The 19374-nt window shown below is 41.0% G+C and overlaps 1 long non-coding RNA gene across 1 annotated transcript; it reads left to right on the top strand.

Moving 5' to 3' along the window:
* Positions 1–5221: 5221 nt before the first annotated feature.
* On the top strand, positions 5222–12335 carry LOC146892811 (uncharacterized). Its single transcript, XR_015003476.2, has 3 exons — positions 5222–5658; positions 6188–6570; positions 11830–12335. It is a non-coding gene; the product is annotated as an uncharacterized LOC146892811 (long non-coding RNA).
* Positions 12336–19374: the final 7039 nt, after the last annotated feature.

The following is a 19374-nucleotide window of genomic DNA, read 5'->3' as shown; positions in this document are numbered from 1 at the left end:
ACGTTAGACGCTACGTCAACAACACCTTGTCTTGAAACATCCAGCCAAGCATGGTGATCGGCACCTTAAATTCCAGTACTTGGGAGGCAAAGGCAGGTGGATCTCTGTGAGTTCAAGGACCAGCCTGGTCAACAGAGCAATTTCCAGGACAACAGCCAGGGCTACACAGAGAAGCCCTGTCTTGAGGAAAAAAAAAAAAAAAAAGAATAATACTGGTTGCTCTTGCAGAAGACCCAAGTTCAGCTCCCAGCACCTACATGGTGGCTCACAAAAACCCTTAACAGTTCCAAGAGATCTGATGATGTTTTCTTCTGGCTCCAAGAGCACCAGGCACACATGTTCTACACATGTACAAACAAGCAAAACACCTGTAATCCCAATCTCTGGCCTCCATCTTTGGAGCCCCCTACCCTGTGCCAGTGGAACCTTGACCCCTCCCCAGGAAAGGTCAAGGCCACACCCACAGACTATTTAAACTGCTCTCCAGAAAATAAACACCGTGGTTTTCCCAGGTGGTGGAGACCACAGCTTTCTGCTTCCCCTGGGTTGGGGGGGGGCACCTGAGAGCACGGGCATCTAATTAAACCTGGATATCTTTTAATTTGGTCTGGTTTAATCTGATTGGGATTATTCGCGTGGCAGAGAGACTTGTGTTAGGAAATATTCCTAACAACATTCATAAACAAAGGTAAAAAAACAAAAACAAATAAAATAATTTTTTAAAGTCAAAAACAAGTCCTCCTTGAATCACATCACAAAATGCTTTCATTCAACACTTTTGAGTGTCTAAAGACTACACTAAACACCTTTTTATACAGGACCCTGTGACCTTTATGACGTGGTTGTGTGTTGATCCTCGCATCCACAAGCACAATCAGCTGTGTCTCTGTAAGCCACAAGCCCTAAGGCTAGAATTTCCCTCTGGGGAAAACATGAGCCTTGTCTCTGCTGGACCACAGGAACAATGAGTTTGCTGATCTCTGCCAGAAGCTCAGGAGGGCACTGTTCCCACTCACTGTGCAGAAACCATGTCCGGACATCAGCAAAGATGAAGGCTGACAGGTTTGGGCCGTTACCGCAGCCTTGTCTCTCTCTCTCTCTCTCATGAGAAACTCTGACTCTATTATTCACAGCTCTCAGAAGGCCAGCGCGCGGGGGGGGGGGGGGGGGGGGGGGGGCGCGGACCCTGTTTACGTTCGGCTTCGGCTGTAGAGGAGGCAGCTGGAGACTAGAGGTGTCTGTGCTGTAGTCAGGAAGGGAACTGACGGCCCCACAGCCAGAGGCAGAGTCCTCATGGGGAAATGCCAGGAAACCTAGTGCCCCGCTCTTGGCAATGCTCATTGCTGGAGCTTTCTTTTTTGTTGTTTTGTTTTTCAGTCAGAGTATCCTGTAGCCCACACTGGACTAGGTAGTGGGGAATGCCTAAACTCCTGACCCTTCTGCCTCTGGCTCCCAGGTGCTAGGATTACAGGAAAGCGCCACTACTACCAATTGGGGTCTGGTTTTTGTTTGTTTGTTTGTTTTGTTTTCTGAGACAATGTCTCTGTGTATCTCTGGCTGTCCTGGAACTTGCTCTGTAGACCATGCTAGCCTCAAACTTACTGAGATCTGTCTGCCTCTGCCTCCCAAATGCTGGGATTAAATATGTGCCCCACCACTGCCCGGCCGGGTTAACACACTTACTGCAAGAGTACAACTGATTCCTGGCAGGCAGCCTTCCCCATTCTATCACAGGGTTCAAATCCCAGCTCTTCCCTACCTGATTATGTGACCAAGTTCAGAGTCTTCAGTGGGTCTCAAACTTCTGATCTCTCCTGCCTCCACCTCCCAAGTGCTGGGATTACAGGTGCAAATAACACCATGGCTTTCTGAGGTGCTGGGGTGGAAAGGGAACCAGGGCTTCCACACGCTAGACCAGCCCTCTACCCACTGAGCTACACCTCAGCTCTCGGTTATTTTAAATTAGCCATCTATCAAAAGTGCACACAGAGAACAGGGAAATTAAAGGTACCAGTCTCCCAGGAAAGTACACGCTCACAATCTTGGTGTGTCTTACTCTATTCCTGAGCACCTGCCTTTCTCTTAACCGTCTATATGAAGATGTCTTAATGAACCCCAGCAACTGGTGAGATGACTCAGTAGGTAAAGGTGCCGTCCTCTACATGAGGACCTGAGTTTGCATCTTGGAGCCCACATGGTAGAAAGAGACATTCCTGAGAAATTCCATGACCACATGAATACCATGGTACACATGCATCCACACAAGTACATACACACTCACACAAAAGAAATAAAAACCAAAAAAAAAAAAAAAAAAAAGAAATAAAAAACAAGCCAAGCAGTGGTGGCGCACGCCTTAAATCCCAGCACTTGGGAGGCAGAAGCAGGTGGATCTCTGTGAGTTTGAGGCCAGACTGACCTACAGAGTGAGTTTCAGGGCAGCCAAGACTGTTTCACAGTGAAACCCTGTCTGAAAAACAAAAAAGGTTTTAAATCTTGTGCACTGGCCCAGTCTGTAGCTCTAACTCTTCATCAAAGACATTTTTATTTCTAGGTTGGAGAGATGGCTCAGGGGTTAAGAGCACTAGTTGCTCTTCCAGAGGACCCAGGTTCCATTCCCAGAACCCACATGGCAGCTCACAACTGTTTGTAACTCCAGTCCCACGGGATCTGACACCCTCATACAGACATACATGCAGGCAAAACACCAATGCACTTAAATGCTGTGGGAGCACATTCTGCTCTTTCAGCCAATAGCCTTGAAGATACCAGCCCACTTGGGCGTGGTCTCTTATACTGTAAAAACTGCTGTAAATGTGCGCCCACTCTCTTGGTTCTGGCTCCTGCTTCTGGCTGCAAGACTCTGTTCCTGTGCGCATAGAGTACAGTGATCTGTAAGTTTTCCCCTTAAATAAATAACCATTTTATCATTTATAATTCTGAACTGGTGTGGAATTGTTTTGTGAATTCTGCCATCACTTAAATAAAAAAAAATAATAATTTTTTAAATAACTTTTTAAAAGGAAGCTTTTATTTCACAGCAGATACACTGTTGCTAAAATTTCTAATTGGGACAAAATGCAGAAAATGAGGAACTACGGGTGCCCAAGTCCAACTAATATATCTGCAGTGCAGTCCCTACACCCGAAGCTCAGGGAGAATCATGGGAGAGCGGTGGAGGCCTAGAGAGAGCCCCTAAGGCAGGATGGGAAAATGCATCCATGAAGTCTCAACAATGTTTGCCCGTCGAAGATCAGCACAATGACAACAGCAGTCAGCGTACTGACGCAGACAGTGTTCTACATAATTACACTCCAAAATAAAGAACTACAAATGGTCAAAGATTGCTGAGAGGGGAGTTCAACTTCTGCACAGAATGTCCAGTCCCAGGTGGTCAACTTGAGACACAAATTCATACCAGCAAACCTACATAACCTCAGTCTGTTACATGTGTGCATATAGGTGTGTATATACATAGAGGAATAATAAATAGAGAACACATCATGAATTTGGGTTTGTGGCTTTTTTTAAAGACAGTCTCACTATGTAACTTTGACAGGCCTAGAACCAGTTATATAGACCAGGCTGACCTCCAACTCATAGAGATCTACCTGCTTCTACCTCCTGAGTGCTGGAATTATTAAAGACAGATACAGACCAGCCACCATGCCCCAGTAAAACCATGAGTTTGGGGAGGAGAAAATGAGAGAAGTTTAGAAGGGAAATAGGAAGTAGAAATAATGTAGATGTAGTAAGCTCTCAAAAATAATCAAATTAAATTTTTTTTGGTTTTTTTTTTTTTTTTTTTTTTTTGAGATACATTTGTGTATCTTTGTCTGTCCTGGAACTCGCTCTGTAGACCAGACTGCCTCAGCCTCAGATACCTACCTGGTTCTGTCTCTGGAGTGCTGGGATTAAAGACGTGTGCCACCACTGACAAGCTGAAAAAAAGACTTTCAATTGGCTGTGTCTGAGGGATCATCTCTGGTGGGCTTCCTGTAACACCCCCTGATTCTGGCGTTAGAGGTGAACCTCTAAAATAAGTTCTATACTCCAGCTCTCTCTGCATGGTGTATCTCTCTCTCTCTCTCTCTCTCTCTCTCTCTCTCTCTCTCTCTCTATCCTGCTGAGGCCTCAGGTGACCTGCTGCTGCCGTCATGGGACTGGGTTACCCAGCGTTTTGAATGATAACACTGGCGCTGTGAGCTCGGCAGGCTATCCCTTGCAGCTGAGGGCTGCTGGGAATCCTGTAATCTTCTATATGATCACTTTTCCAACTTAAAATCACTGGAATTCTACACCCAACCTCAAATGGTAGATTCCTCCCACACATCTGGCCATGCCTCGTTGAGTGTGCAATCATAAAATGTAAAACCGGCCAGGTACTAGTCAACCACTTGTCCATTGAGCTTATTAAAGCTCCTTGCTTGGGCCTCCGACTCCACATGAAGACATAGGGGTTCAGTTTGTGCCTACCTGTTCTCACGGCTCCTGGACTTTGAGTGATGACCAAAGTTCAGCTTGAGTCATGGTCCATGCTGAACTTCTGGGATGCAGGCGTTCTGTCTCTGAATCTTCTTGCCTTACTCATGGAGACTGTGCCAACTCCCCCCACCCTCAGATATCAAGCTACATAGCTGACTATTATCAGCTTACATTCTGCCAGTGATTATTAGTTGAAAATGCAGCCTACTTTTTCTGTTTTTCTATCTGCTCTTTGATCCCGGCAGGTAATCACACCCATGCTAAACTGTTGCGCTGCTGCCAGGCCCTGCTCCATCTCACTGGCTCGGGTCCAGCTCCCGGCTTGGTGGCTTAACGGGCAGCCAGTCCCACTGTCCCAGCCCACGCTGCCTCCCATTGATGTGGTGGAATCTGTCTCTCTTCCATTCATGGAGCCCCGTTTCTGCCACTGCTGCACTGTGGGCGAAAATCCTAAACCTGGACCTTCTACCAGCCCAATTCCCAACTTTCCATCAGTCTGCTGGGACAATTGGTAAGATCACCTCTGACATTTCCCCTGAGCAAGGTTCTCAGGCTCTGCCCTAGCACTGCACTCACCAAGCGGTGCCTTCGGATCTACCTTTTCGGGATGCTGTTCCCTTTCGGCCTAGTGCCTCTTGGCGACTGCCTTTCACAGGTTCTCGCCTAGCGCTGTGCTCACTGAGTGGTACATTCATTTTTCAGTCCCAGGGCCACTCAGATCTGAGGATGACTGACCTTTCTCGGCCCCTGTTATCTTGTGGACGAATGGATAATGGCCTGAGCCAGTCACTCATTTTCTGACTCACCCATGAAAAACAGGCTGACATTCTAACTTCTGCCAGCAGACAGTTAAATGTGAAGAGCTATACCACAAGGACAACCATGGCTTCCGCTATTTTCTTGAGTTTAACAAAGGGAGGAGCCAGAGACTAGTGAGGCACCACCCCTAGCCAAAGAGTGCCGGCAGCAGGTTCTCCACGTGAGGTCCTGCCCCTAGCTAGCTACGTGACTTTTAACTCTCTGTTGGATCCCAGGCTTTTCCCCTGCTCCCTGAGGCACAAAACGCAAGATGCAAGGACTGTTTTTTGCCTACCAGCCAAGCTTCCTGCTAGCTCCTGTGCCCGTTCTACCAGCCCGTGGATTAGTCTTGAGCCTCGTTTTATCTTTGATATGGTAATTTCCCACCTGCAAAGAAGGGTTCCCACAGCACCTAAACCTATCCTGTCTGTCACTACGCTCTTGCTAGCACCCCCTGCCTGCGGAGGAATTTCTCAGGGGCGCCAGGCTGGTCGGGCTGTTTTCTCACACCTGGCTGGGAGGGAGTTTGCTCTTCTGGGGAAAAGAGTATTTAACCTGGCGGAAACTAAATAAATTTGGCATTTACCTTTTGGCAAATGACCCAGATCTCTGTGTGTGTGTGTGTGTGTGTGTGTGTGTGTGTGTGTGTGTGTGTGTGTGTGTGTGTGTGTGTGTGTCTGTTTAACCCCTAGACCCTTGCCCCAAGCTCGTGGCGAGGTACGGAAGGCTCGCAATCCGAGCCGGGAGGAGGGAACCGCAGATTTGGGTGGAACCCACAGTCTCTTACAAAAATACTATATATAATCCAACCCTGCTTTAAAATATATTAAGCTGTTCTCCACCATTGTCAGATTTACCGCTAAGCTTCCATTGCAAACAGTTTTTCTTCTTTGTCTTTCGCAAGTGTAAATCTCACCTGTTAAATTGAGAGCCAGCACAGTCAAGCTTGGATCCAGCTCTCCAGGCAGATCCTATGCTGAAGTCATCGCTTATCTATACCCGATAAACAGCCCTCGGATGCTCAGAGATCTGGGGAATATGGCATTTAAATGTTTAATTGTTAAGAGACTTTTCATAACAGAGAGACAGGTTGGCTCCTAGCAGCAGCACTCTATATCCTCCAAAGAAGACAGAAGACATGTGGGCACAGAACAACATCTATCTGCAATTCACTTCATCAAGTGAAGGTGCTAACCACTGGGAAGAACTGCCTTTCATCTAAACTGAAACTCTTTAGATGTGGACAAAGAATCAAATGGAATTGACAGTCTAGCTGCTCAGTCTAAGGTAGGTTTGACTTCCTACAGATTTCCTAATCCACAGGCTCTTTTAAAACCCTGCACTAAACAGCAAAAAGTAAATGCAACACTCAATGACCATGGAGAACCCTGAAGAGAGGCTCTAGGTAGACAACCAAGTAAGTTCTTTGTTGTTTTTTAATAACTTCTTAAGTAAAATTTTATCCTTCTCAAAGATCTCTGATGCAATTTGACAACTGAGAGGTTTTGTCAGTTTAAAAGGACAGCCTCACCAAACAAATTTTAGTTTAACTTCTTAATATGTTCTAAATAAAACGTGTTTTAAGACATACAAATTCAAGTTATTAAAGTGTGTACCTGCAAGTTATAAAGGTGTGAGGACAAATACAAGCTATCAAATTTCTCTTTCAAGCTGCCTTTCATAGTCTTAAAGATACTTTTCATTGTGCAAAAACATCTGTCACAATCATTCTGACGTGAATATGCTGCTGTGTATACAATGTATGTGTCTAAAACTTATGTTTTCACAAACTTAAAAATTCTTGTGAGTTCCAGGGAGCCGAATTGAAGGATCCACCTTAAACAGGTCAGATAGCCCCAGTCTCAATTCCCTGGTCCTAAATTTTTTTTTCTCCCTAAACTTAACTTTGTCCTCTGCTTTGCCAATATCTTGCCAGATACAAGAGACACTGGACAGTTCCATACCACAATTCCTGGGTAGGAGTAAAACGACCAGCTACCCCAGGATGTGACCAGCACCCAGATATCTCAGGCCCCCAAGAAAGACTTCAGTGCCCCAAATAAACAGGAAGCAGAACTGAGAATCTGCCATCCCAGTTCCTCCAACCTGCTGTGCCTAACTCCCTGCCCTTTTATTATAAGAAAAGATGGCAATGTTGTAAACTGTTGGTCTTGTCTGTCACCTGGGCACCCTGCCCCTTTAAGAGACAAATTCCATCCACTCCCAACCTCCCCCCACTTCCACTGAGGGAGGCAGATCTCCCACCTCCTCTCCAGTCCTCTCTCTCTCTCCCTCTCTCTCTCTCTCAAGTCCTGATGCTTGAATGGAAAGCACCTTATCAAATTAGCTACATCCTTAACATTTTAATTCTACATTGACAAACTCATTTTTTTCCCAAGACAGGGTTTCTCTGTGTAACAGCCTTGGCTGTCCTAGAACCAGCTCTTGTAGACCAGGATGACCCGAACCCACCTGTCTCTGTCTCCCGAGTACTGCCATTAAAGGCGTGCGCCACCACAGCCTGGCCTTGCTGACAATTTCATATGCTCACACAAAGTATATTGATTATATCCACCCTAACTTTCACTCCCCCCATTCACTTCCCTGCATGGCCCCTTCCACCTTTATGCCTTTTTGTCTTTTTTCATCTTCATAACCCTTGGTCCAGTTAGTACTGCTTACTTGTAAATTTGAGTGAGACCATCCACTAAAGCAAGGGTAACTTGCCAGCAATCACACCCACAAAGAAAAATGACAAGCATAAAGATAGATAGGGAGTAACCATTTAAGAAGAACAGAAGTTCCCAGGTCCCTGACCTGCGCAGACAGAGCCCCAACTCTGAGAAGGAGCAGGAGGGCAGGCACAGCTGCCGGTACTTCTCTCCAGCTGCCTCAAGCAGGAAGTCTTTCCCATTTTGCTGAGCTCAGCAGGATTCTAGTGTTTTGAACTTTCCAGTCTCACTGGTAACCACCTGTTAACAATCTAAATAAGTTAAAGTCATTTTATTAAAACATTCAGTTCCTCAGTGCCTCTAGCCACATTTCAAGTACTCAGTAGCCATAGTCCATGTGTCTGCAGGCACACCTGTCACGTCCCATCGCTGCAGAAAGTTCATTTTAAAAAGCACCATGGGTCACTAACAGAAGCCAGGTTCAGAACTGCAAAAAGAGCATGCAATGGATTAGAACTGTAATAATCTACCAAGGATGGCTCTCAAGGGGTCCTCAAGGTCACCTTGGTTATATTGTTTGCTCCTCATTTACTCCTTTGACTGTGAACTTGACAGATCAGGATGAGCACTCTTCCAGCTGAGTGGGGCATCCTGGGATATGGTTTTCCCAAGTGTTGTGAGGGGGCAGGTGGGATGGAATGCCAGGAAGGCCTTAGGATGCTTATTTGGAAAGTAGGGTTCTTGGCTGGGGATTTTAGTTTAGTGGCACAACATTTGCCTAGTTATATGTGAAGCCCTTGGTTCACTTCACACTAAAACCTAAATTAATAATAATAATATGAATATGCAGAACTCTGGATTTCCCACCAGCTATTCATGAATTCCTAGGACAATCTCTTGTTTATAGGAACTGGTCACTGAGAAGTAGGAAAAGACAGTGCTTTCAGACAGGTGTAATGCTACAAAGTGGCAAGTTGTGGGAGCAATTTAAAAACCCACTCCACCTTCCAGCAGTACTGTATTTGCTATCCTAACAAATATTAAAAGAAGAAACATCAGGCTGAAAATGTATGTTTTGGATAGAACACTAAAAAAATTAAGGCATCAAGCCATGGTGGCACAGGCCTTTAATTCTACCGCTCAGGAAGCAAAAGCAGATGAATCCATGTGAGTTTGAGATTAGCCAGGGAGGGCTACAGAGTGCCACCCTGTCTATGATAATGATGATAATATCATTATTATTAAAATAAGACAATAATTAAACAAATCTGGATTCCTGATGCAATTATTTGTGACTGATAAACCAACTGTAGCTAGTCTAATCTGAGAGTAGGGTGACTGTGGGTCTCACAGAAGTCTTTAGTCCCAGTTCAGGGACAATGAGCAGAAGATCAGCTTCAGTCTGAATAATTTAGACAGCTTGCCCCAAAGCTGATTGCTAACAGAGGCCTGAGAGTTGCTTAGTGGCAGAACATTGGCCTAGTTTATGAGAGACTTTGGGTTCAGTCCCCAAAACTAAATAAACAAACAAAAGAATAGAAAAGAAAAACAAAAGAAAGATTAATAAAAATAAAATGGGCATGACAGAAGTCAATATTTAGTCGGGGGCTTCATCCCGGCCCCTGGCATCTATTTTTGGAATGCTGGGCAGAAAACTCCATTCCGAGCCTCCTCCCCTGGGAGTTGCCTCAGCACAAACTCCGCCTCCAAGAAAGCCCACCAAAAAGTGACCCCTCCTCTCTGAAGACTATATGTAATAAGAACAGATAATAAGTATAAAAATTATAATTACAACCAGCATAAACAATGTCAAGAAAGAAACATATGCTTAATGTTTCAATAATTATTCTATCCTAATGAATCAAAGTCTTATATTAGAAATGACTTGGCCAAGTCATAAGAGGAAAGTAACTACAACTATCTAGTCTTCAACCCCATAGAAGGCCTAAGAATGGAGATACTACTTGAGAAGACAGGAAGTGTGAGCAAGTAGCTTCCAAAATGTGCATTAGATGACTGAGACAACTGGCTACCTGAGCAATCACCCAAAGTCTCATTTGCAACATTAGAGTAACCAACTTTGGCTAAGGCCTAGAGTAACTGACAGACCATTTTCAGAGGAAGGAAAATTTTCAAAACTGTTTTAGTCTGTCTTGGCAAGGTTTGGCAGTCTTTTTTCTTATATCCTGCTTTTTCAATCCAGACACTGTGCATTTTGTCAGTGGTTGAGGCATGGGCAGTTCCTTGTCCAAAGGTCAGTATTGCAAGAAAACAAGCTCCAAGTGGAGTGTCTTTGGTGCTCAACATTCTCTCAGGAATAGGTCAGTGCTGCCAGGAGCAATTGTGTCTTATGTCAACAAATCCCTAAATTATTTAAATGCTATGTTCTACAGTTCTTTGAAGTGGTTGAAGATTACCTATCTACGTAGAATACAATCTCTATGTATCTAAAGAACCTGATTAGTCTAACTATAAGTATGATAAACATGGATGACTATTGACCTATAATACTTAATTCCTGTATAACTCAAAGACTAAGACTTTATATTAGAATATTAACAATCTTTAAACAACTGTGCAGTAAATGAGGACAGTGACCTCCAAATGTGAACAATGTATAAGCATCTTGATCAAAGGTAGAAATGTATTATGCAATATGATAAATATAATCCTAAAATTGTATCAACATACAAAATGTCTTAAAAAGAGGTAGAAATATATATGCATATAATCTGACAAAATAACATTGATAGGTATACAAATATTGTAAACAGAAACAGGAGTATATTCAATTTAACAAATATAATTTGAATTTATATCAATATACAAGAATCTATACTAATGTAAATTGTCTATAAATAATCACAAGTATTAACTCTATTACTCACTACTATTATTATTATTAGTGTAAATAAGCTCACACTAATTTATTAATGTGTGACCTTTTTTTGAGATCCCTGAGCCTACAAAATTTTCACCCTAACCCCTAATCCTATACCAGTAATAATCAACCCCTAACTGAAGTCCCTAACCCTGAGGACAAACTTTGTTGGGAGAAAGGCTATTGTCTTCTAAAATTACTTCCAGCTGTCATGGGGACAATGTTCTTTCTATAGAATCCTGTGAAAGTAAAATGATGGTTAAGTTTCAAGATTACTGTCAGGTATAATTGCAAATAGTCTCTGAGTAGTTTACAAGGTTTTTCTGAAGTTTTTATTTGGAGTTCTGGACAGAACGTTGTAAGATGGTGTACCATTTCAGCTAACCAATTTGAAACCATCTTGAGCAGTTAGTACCCAAAACTGGTCTAAAAATAGTGCTATCAACATCATGACGTGATATCAACCAGGCGGAATCATTGTTGTGGGGCCCCATCTTCCTCCTGGAAACTTCAGAGATTATTGCAGGAAAATTTGTTGTTCATTGTGGAAAACTTCAATATTATTCATATAGACATGTATTCAACAAAAGATACATGTATTCAACAAAATATAATTTGAATTTATATCAATATACAAGAATCTATACTAATGTAAATTGTCTATAAATAATCACAAGTATTAACTCTATTACTCACTACTATTATTATTATTAGTGTAAATAAGCTCACACTAATTTATTATCCTTTTCAATGACCTTTTTTTGAGATCCCTGAGCCTACAAAATTTTCACCCTAACCCCTAATCCTATACCAGTAATAATCAACCCCTAACTGAAGTCCCTAACCCTGAGGACAAACTTTGTTGGGAGAAAGGCTATTGTCTTCTAAAATTACTTCCAGCTGTCATGGGGACAATGTTAGGCAAAATAGGAGAAAAAATGGAGAAAAGTAAAATTTGTCCTTATAGTCTTTCTTCTTTCTGTCCCATACCAGATGGCTCCTGACATGAGACAGAAATTCTCAACTTTTCTTTTAACATGTTTGGATTTAAAGAGGGATAGCCATCGTCCAACTCCAAAGCCAGTTTTGATTTGTAAGTGAGTCTATAATTCTACTGGGTAGCAGATATTAATATATATGTACCCTGCAGATGACCTGTCCTCATAAGTCATATTCCTCTTTTTTCAGTGATCCTTTCTGGATAGTTATTGTTTCTTATTTAGGCACCCAAATGATCTTTGACTTTTTGAAAATGAGTATTGTCTGCAAAGACAAGAACAGAACCCTGCTCCAGCTCTTATGAGGTTTTCTTACCACCTGTATAATTGTGGCATGAACTGTCCTTTCTTTGTCTCAAGATGTTTCTCCTTTTCAAATCGAATCTTTATTAATTTTGATGGTATCCATAGCTTCTCTTCTCCTGTGGAAACAAGAGTAAAACCCCTTCCCCAAAACGTAGCACACACATCTGGTTTCCTGAGGAAGCATTTCCTGGAAATGCATTAGCTGGTTTAATTCAGAAGACTTTCCTATTATCTAATGTCTCTCTGCTCAATTGTTCCTTTCTCATTAGCATTAAGAAAATTCAAGTTTAATAAAGCATTATGCAATCTATTTCTAAATATTTTTCATTCCTTTCTGTTTGTTTAACACATCCTTTATAGTTTGTTTTGATCTTTCTATAACTGCCTGACCTGTATGATTGTTTGGTATATCTTTAATATGCTTTATATTATAATAAGCAAAAAACTGTTTTATTTTCTTAGACACATATGTTGCACCATTGTCTGTCTTTATTTGTGTAGGTATACCCACAATGGCCATAACTTCTATTAAAGGTGTGATTACTGAATCGACCTTTTCTGAGCTCAAGATACACCTGGATAAGTGTCAATGGTGTGGTGAACATGTTTTAATTTTCCAAATTCTGTAAAGTGGAACACATCCATCTGCTAGATTTCATTCCTTTGAGTACCCTTTGGGTTACTCCCTGCAGGTAATGGTATTTGGTTATTGAAAGAGCAAGCAGGACATCTCTTTATATTCTCCTTAGCTTGTTGCCACATAATATAAAACTCTTTCTTTAAACCTTTGCTATTGACATGACATTTCTTATGAAATTCTGAGTCCTTCAGTATACTTCCAATCAATAATCAGTCAATTTCTGGGGTAGAGGACCTGGCAGACCCATATGGGATTGGATGTGTGTTATGTATATGGGACAAAGCCTATTCTTGATTATATCTTGGACCTGTATAAATAATGAAATCAATTCTGTATCATCTGGTATAAATTCAGCAGTTTCAATATGCAAGACAACTCTTTCTATATATTGTAAATCAGTAACTATATTGAAAGTTTCTTTAAAATTCCTTAGTACCATGAAAATAGCATAAAACTCTGCCTTTTGGACAGAATTATTTTTTAAATTCATTTTATTATGCATATAATATCTGCCTACATGTATGCCTGCAGGCCAGAGAGGGCACCAGACCTCATTACAGATGGTTGTGAGCCACCATGTGGTTGCTGGGAATTGAATTCAGGACCTTTGGCAGAGCAGGCAATGCTCTTAACCACTGAGCCATCTCTCCAGCCCTTGGACAGAATTAAATGGCTTTGTCCCACCTTACTTAAATCTGATTTGTAACCTGCCATTCCTGATTTATTTGCATAAGTATAGAATGTACCAGCTCCAGTTATTGGTGTGTCCTATACAATTTGGGGAAGGATCCAAGTAGTTCTCTTTATAAGTTTCTATCACTTTTGGGATAATTACTATTAATCTCACTTAAAAAAATAGCACAAGCTCTTTGCAATGGTTCATTGTCTTCCCATAACTTTTTTATTTAATAAGTAATAAAATGCACTAAAATCTCTGTTGGGTCTATTTCTGTTAGTTGACCAAGTCTCAATTTTCCTTTTATAATTAATTCAGAGACCTTTTCTACATAAGTTTTTAATTTTTTTTACTTGGTTTAAGTGGTAAAAAGATCTATTCTAAGATAATATCTTCCCACTACATTAAAATTCCTGTAAGGGAAATTCTGGAAGGCAATATAACTAGAGTACAATTAAGATTTGGATCTATCCCATCCACATGTGCTTCTGGTAATTTCTCTTCAACAACAGATAATTCTCTCTCATCTTCAGCTGTTAATTCCCTGGGACTATTTAAGTCTTTGTCACCATCTAAGGTTTTTAATTTTTAAATAAGGTTTAAATGAATTATTAGATCATGTGTTATCCCAACAGCCAATTATAGACTGGAATTGTCTCCTAACAATCTTTGAGATTCATTATGAATCTGCAATAGGTTTCTCATAATTTGTGCCTTTTGTGTTCTTATTTTCTGTAAACCTATTTTATACCTTAGGCAATTGACAGATATCCTCTTTGTATTTTTTCAGGAACAATTTGTAATTCCCATTTAGGCAAAACTTTTTTTACTTCTTCAAATATTCTTTCTAAGATATCTGTGTTTGAATCAGATAGCAAAATGTCATTCATGCAATCGTCAATTACAGATTTAGGAAATTGTTGATGTATTATTTCCAATGCCTAACTTACAAAGTATTGGCACAGAGTAGGCCTATTGAGCATTCCCTGTGGGAGAATAGTTCACTGATATCTCTTATTAGGCTGAGAAAACAGTAAAGGCAAATTTTTCTCTATCCTTTTCTTATATAGTGAATAAACAATCTTTCAAATCAATAATTATAAAAAGTCATCCTTTAGGTAATAGAGAAGGCAAAGGAATTCCTGATTGTAGAGGGCCCATAGGTTGAAAAACCTTGTTGACAGCTTTTAGATCTGTCACCGTTATCAATTTTTCAGATTTCTTTTAACAACAAATACAGGAAAATTCCAAGGGCTGGTTGATTCTTCGACATGGTGAGCATCTAGTTGCTCCTGTACCAGCTGTTCTAAAGTCTGCAGTTTTTCTTCTCTTAAAGGCCATTGTTTAACCCATATTGGTTTCTCAGTTAACCATTTTAATGATGTAGGTGGGTCTTCTCTCTATCTGTTACTTTCATTAGTTAATAAAGAAACTGCCTTGGCTTTTTAATAGGGCAGAATTCGGATAGGTGGAGTAGACTAAACAAAATGCTGGGAGAAAGAAAACAGAGTCAGGCAGACACCATGATTCCCCTTCCTGAGACAGATGCTGGCTAGACTCATGCTGGTAATCCATGACCTCATGGTGGCATACAGATTGTTAGATATGGGTTAGTCAAGACGTGAGAGTTAGCCAATAAGAGGCTGGAACTAATGGGCCAGGCAGCGTTTAAATGAACACAGTTTTCATGTAATTATTTCAGGTGTAAATTAGCCGGGGAACCAGGATCCTGGCAGGAATGCAGTCCGCTGCTCCTTTTGCAACATTTTAAAGGTAGGGCTGTTAGTATCTCTGAAGTTTTGCTAGTTACTTCATGTTCTTATACAGCCTGGCTGGTGACCTTTGTTTATAGTACCTTATATTATTCTTCCCAGAAACATGAATGTTTGGGACTGCAGGAATGTTAATTTGGGTATCCCATTGCTGCAGCAGGTCATGACCCGATAAATTCAGTGCAATATTAGCTACATATGGCTTCAGACTTCCTTTCTTTCCTTCTTAACCTATGCATTCAACCTATCTCGTGATTTGTTTCACTTGAGATAGGGTTCCAATTCCTAGGAATTGAATATCTGTCTCTTGAAGAGGCCATTCTGGATGCCAAGATTCTGGAGTGATGATAGTCACATCCACACCTGTGTTCAGTAACCCCTCAATCACAATGTTATTTATAACACTCTTAGCTTTGGTCTTTCATCATTTATAGAACTATGTCTGCCAAAATATACATTTCCTATTTCCTACTTGAGTTTTTGCTTTATCCTCCATGTCTATTCCATCATCCAGAACAGTATGGTTTTTTACGGTAGGCACTGGAATATTAATTTTCTTGGTGAGACATGTTCTCCACAGTGACTGAGAATGACTGGACCATGTTTGACACGGGGGCCTGTGAGAGGTCCCCCAAGGAGTTTCCTAATGGTATTAGGTTGCCTTGTCTGTCTGTTGTTGATCTACATTCATTGGTTCAATGTTGGCCTTTGCAACATCTCCTACATATTCCAGAGGATTGAGACCACCTATTTTTGCCATTCCCAGAGGAGACATTATTCCTAGGAATTCCTTGCCTACAATCCCTTCACAACTGTCCTATTCTACCACAGTTAAAACATTTGGCATTTTGGTGTCTCCTCATACCTTTGGAAATTGCTTCTCTTACCCAAGTCTCAGTACTATAATCAAAAGTCTCAACATTCATTGTATGCAGGATCCATTCATCCATTAGTGCTGATCTGACCTTTAAAGGCCCAAGTATCTTTTTGCTTTCTAAATTGGCATTTTAAAAATCCAGAGATTCAATAAGTACTTGTCGAGCTTCTAGGTCTCTTTGTTACTCCTGCTTATACAGCCTTAGTTAATCTTTGTAAAAAGTCACTAAAGGGTTCTCTTTGGCCCTGTTTGACTCTGGTATATGATTCAATTCTTTTTCCTAGTTTTTGAATCCTGTCCCAAGTATTTAAGGCTGTTGTGTGTCATAGGGAAAAAGTGTATTCATCATATATATCCTGGTCCTGTGGGTCTGATTAATAGCTCTCACCAAGAATTTGATCTTGAAGCCAGGCAGTGGTGGTGCACACCTTTAATCCCAGCACTCAGGAGGCAGGTGGATCTCTGTGAGTTCGAGGCCAGCCTGGTTGACAAGACCTAGTTCCAGGACAGACTCCAAAGCTACAGAGAAACCCTGTCTTGACCCCTTCCCCCCAAAATGAATTTGATCTTGGAATGCCTAGAATCCTTTTGCTTTCCCCTGCTGTTTTCATAGCAGCTGTGGTCCATCTGCTATGGGGACCACATTATTATTTGGCATTATTGCTCAAAGTCCACATTTTCACCATTTCCATAATAAATGGTGAATGCAAGCAATAAGATACTATTTATTGCTTAATTTCCTATAGATCCCTCATACCTATATGCTGTCATTTACATTCTTTGAATACTTTAGGATATTGGGTACCAGATCGCTTCTCAGAGATTACCAGATAAGCAGATAAAACTCTGGGTAAGTCAATCAGGACTCTGGCATGTACTAGCAAGGCTAAATCAGCATCCCTCCCTGCTCATCAGTTCCAATAATTTCCTCAATAGTGTCAAATCTTTTTACCACTGCCTTTTGTAAAGTCTGAAGCTCCTGCCCTGTGTGCAGTTCTAGTGCCCTCATTGACTCATTTAACTTCTCGTCCTTATTCTGCACATCTGATTCCAAGGTATGAACTTTGTCGAGTAAAGATAACATCTCATCCTTGGGCATTATTTGGATGGTGTGCATATTGCCTTTCTGGAAAGATACCCTATTTGTAACCTATCATCACTTTTTAACAGATTCCAATCCAGATTAAAATCAACAGTATGTATTCTTTCAGATAATCCCTTTGACATGGATTAAATTTTGTCTGTCAAATTAATGTTATCCTTTTTACTGATATTAATTATTTCAGTTAGATGTATATTATTAGTATGTGAAGACTATCGTTTTTAAAAATATCTCATTCTTGGCTCTGTTATCAAACCATTTACTTGTAGATATAATATGAAAAACAAAGCTAGTTCCCAAAATCAAATAAATGGATGATCACATAAGCCTTGCAGAATATCATCATAGCGTAAGTTATTATTGGTTATTAAATGGTCATTAAATGCCTGAATGGTAATATTGTCAGTAATCACATAACTTTCAAATATATCAATTTTCTTACCTCCTTTAGAAAATTTCAGTGAAAGGTTTGTAATAATCTTTATAGGCTGGCAGGCATCACAGTTGCAGCTGCATGACAGAGACACACGAATGGGAGGCGGTAAGTCTAGACTCAGCCCCACATTGGGCGCCAGATGAAGGGGAACACATCAGATTGGCTGAACGTGAATAAAGGAATCCCACACTAGCTCCAAATAGTGTATAATAAGAAGTTCTTTATTAAAAGGGAACTCATGGATCATAATAGATAACAGGAATGGAATCTAATATCCAGGTATGGTGAGCAGGGAGAAAAAGAGAGAGTAAGCAGATCCACATGCTTTTTGGTACCCAAGGCCACACCCAACTTGCTCCAGCCTCTCAAAGGCCATTGGCTGAAGGAGGTTCCCCATCAAGAGATTACATGAATTTCAGAAGAGAAATTTGATATTTGGAATTTTAGGGCTAGAGAGATGGCTCGGTGGTTAAGAGCTTTGCCTGCTCTTCCAGAGGTCCTAAGTTCAATTCCCAACAACCACATGGTGGCTCACAACTATCAGCATTGAGATTTGGTGCCCTCTTCTGGTCTGCAGGGATACATGCAGGCAGAATATTATATACATAATAAGCAAATAAAACTTTAAAAAAAGAAAAGAATTTGGACTTTTAAACATTGTTGAGACTGTGATAAACTATGGGGACTTTTGAAGTTGGACTAAATGAATTTTGCATTATGATATTGTTACAAGATTATGGGGACAGTAGTGAAATATGATAGTTTGAATGTAATTGGTCCAAATAATCTCACAGGGAGTGCACTATTAAAATATGTGGCTGTGTTGGAGTAGGACTGTGTTGCCTCATTGCTGGAGGCCAAAAAATGAAGGCCCATTTCCACCTTGCCTGATGGTCAGAGAGTTTGCACCTTCTAACTCATGGGGTGGTTGACTGGCTCTTTTGAGGCTAAGATAACTCAGCACTATCCTGCTGAGTGGTCAGAATATGCAGACGTGCTTTTGTTTCTGTCTTTTGTAACTATGAGGTCACCTAGAAAAGGGCCATCTTCAATGTACCTGACCTAGAGTATGTGACTTGGGGCACCTTGCTACCTAGACAACAGAATGTAATGATTGGATGTCTCAGAGCTGATTGTGTGAGTTAACCTTTTATATCATATTAATAAAGTCTTTTGTTACCTTCTCCCTCAGTTTACACTGGGTATAAAAGCTGTGGAAAAATAAACACAGGAGAATTTCAGGATTTCAGCCACTGGAATACCCTCCTGACACTTTCTATGTTTTTTGTCTTATTATTTTTTGTATTTTCATATTCTTTACTTATATTTCTTCAATTCCTATGCCCCTACCCTGGTAAGAAGTATTTTTGTTGAGGCCGGTCCTCAACATTATTGGAGGAAGGGTGTCACTGTGGAAGCAGGCTTTGAGGTCTCATATTTGCTCAAGATACTACCCAGTGTGACAGTCCAGTTCCTGTTGTCCTACCACCATGCTTCCCACCATGATGATAATGGACTGAATCTCTGAACTGTAAGCCACCACCTCAATTAAGGGTTGCCATGTTCATGGTGTCTCTTCACAGCAATAGAAACCCTAAGAAAAGTGTACACCTGTTTTTCTGGGAGAATCAAACTCATGAGAATCAGATGTTCCAGGTTTCTTCATAGGCAGAAGTATATTCAGAGTGATTGACAGGACATCAGCCTGCTTGTCTCTCCAAGCCAGGGAAT

The sequence above is a fragment of the Myodes glareolus genome, chromosome 9 (assembly GCF_982192425.1).
Source record: "Myodes glareolus chromosome 9, mMyoGla1.1, whole genome shotgun sequence".
In the NCBI taxonomy this organism is placed as follows: domain Eukaryota; kingdom Metazoa; phylum Chordata; class Mammalia; order Rodentia; family Cricetidae; genus Myodes; species Myodes glareolus.
Note: the sequence above shows the minus strand (reverse complement) of the source record. Positions and strands in the feature narration are given on the sequence as shown.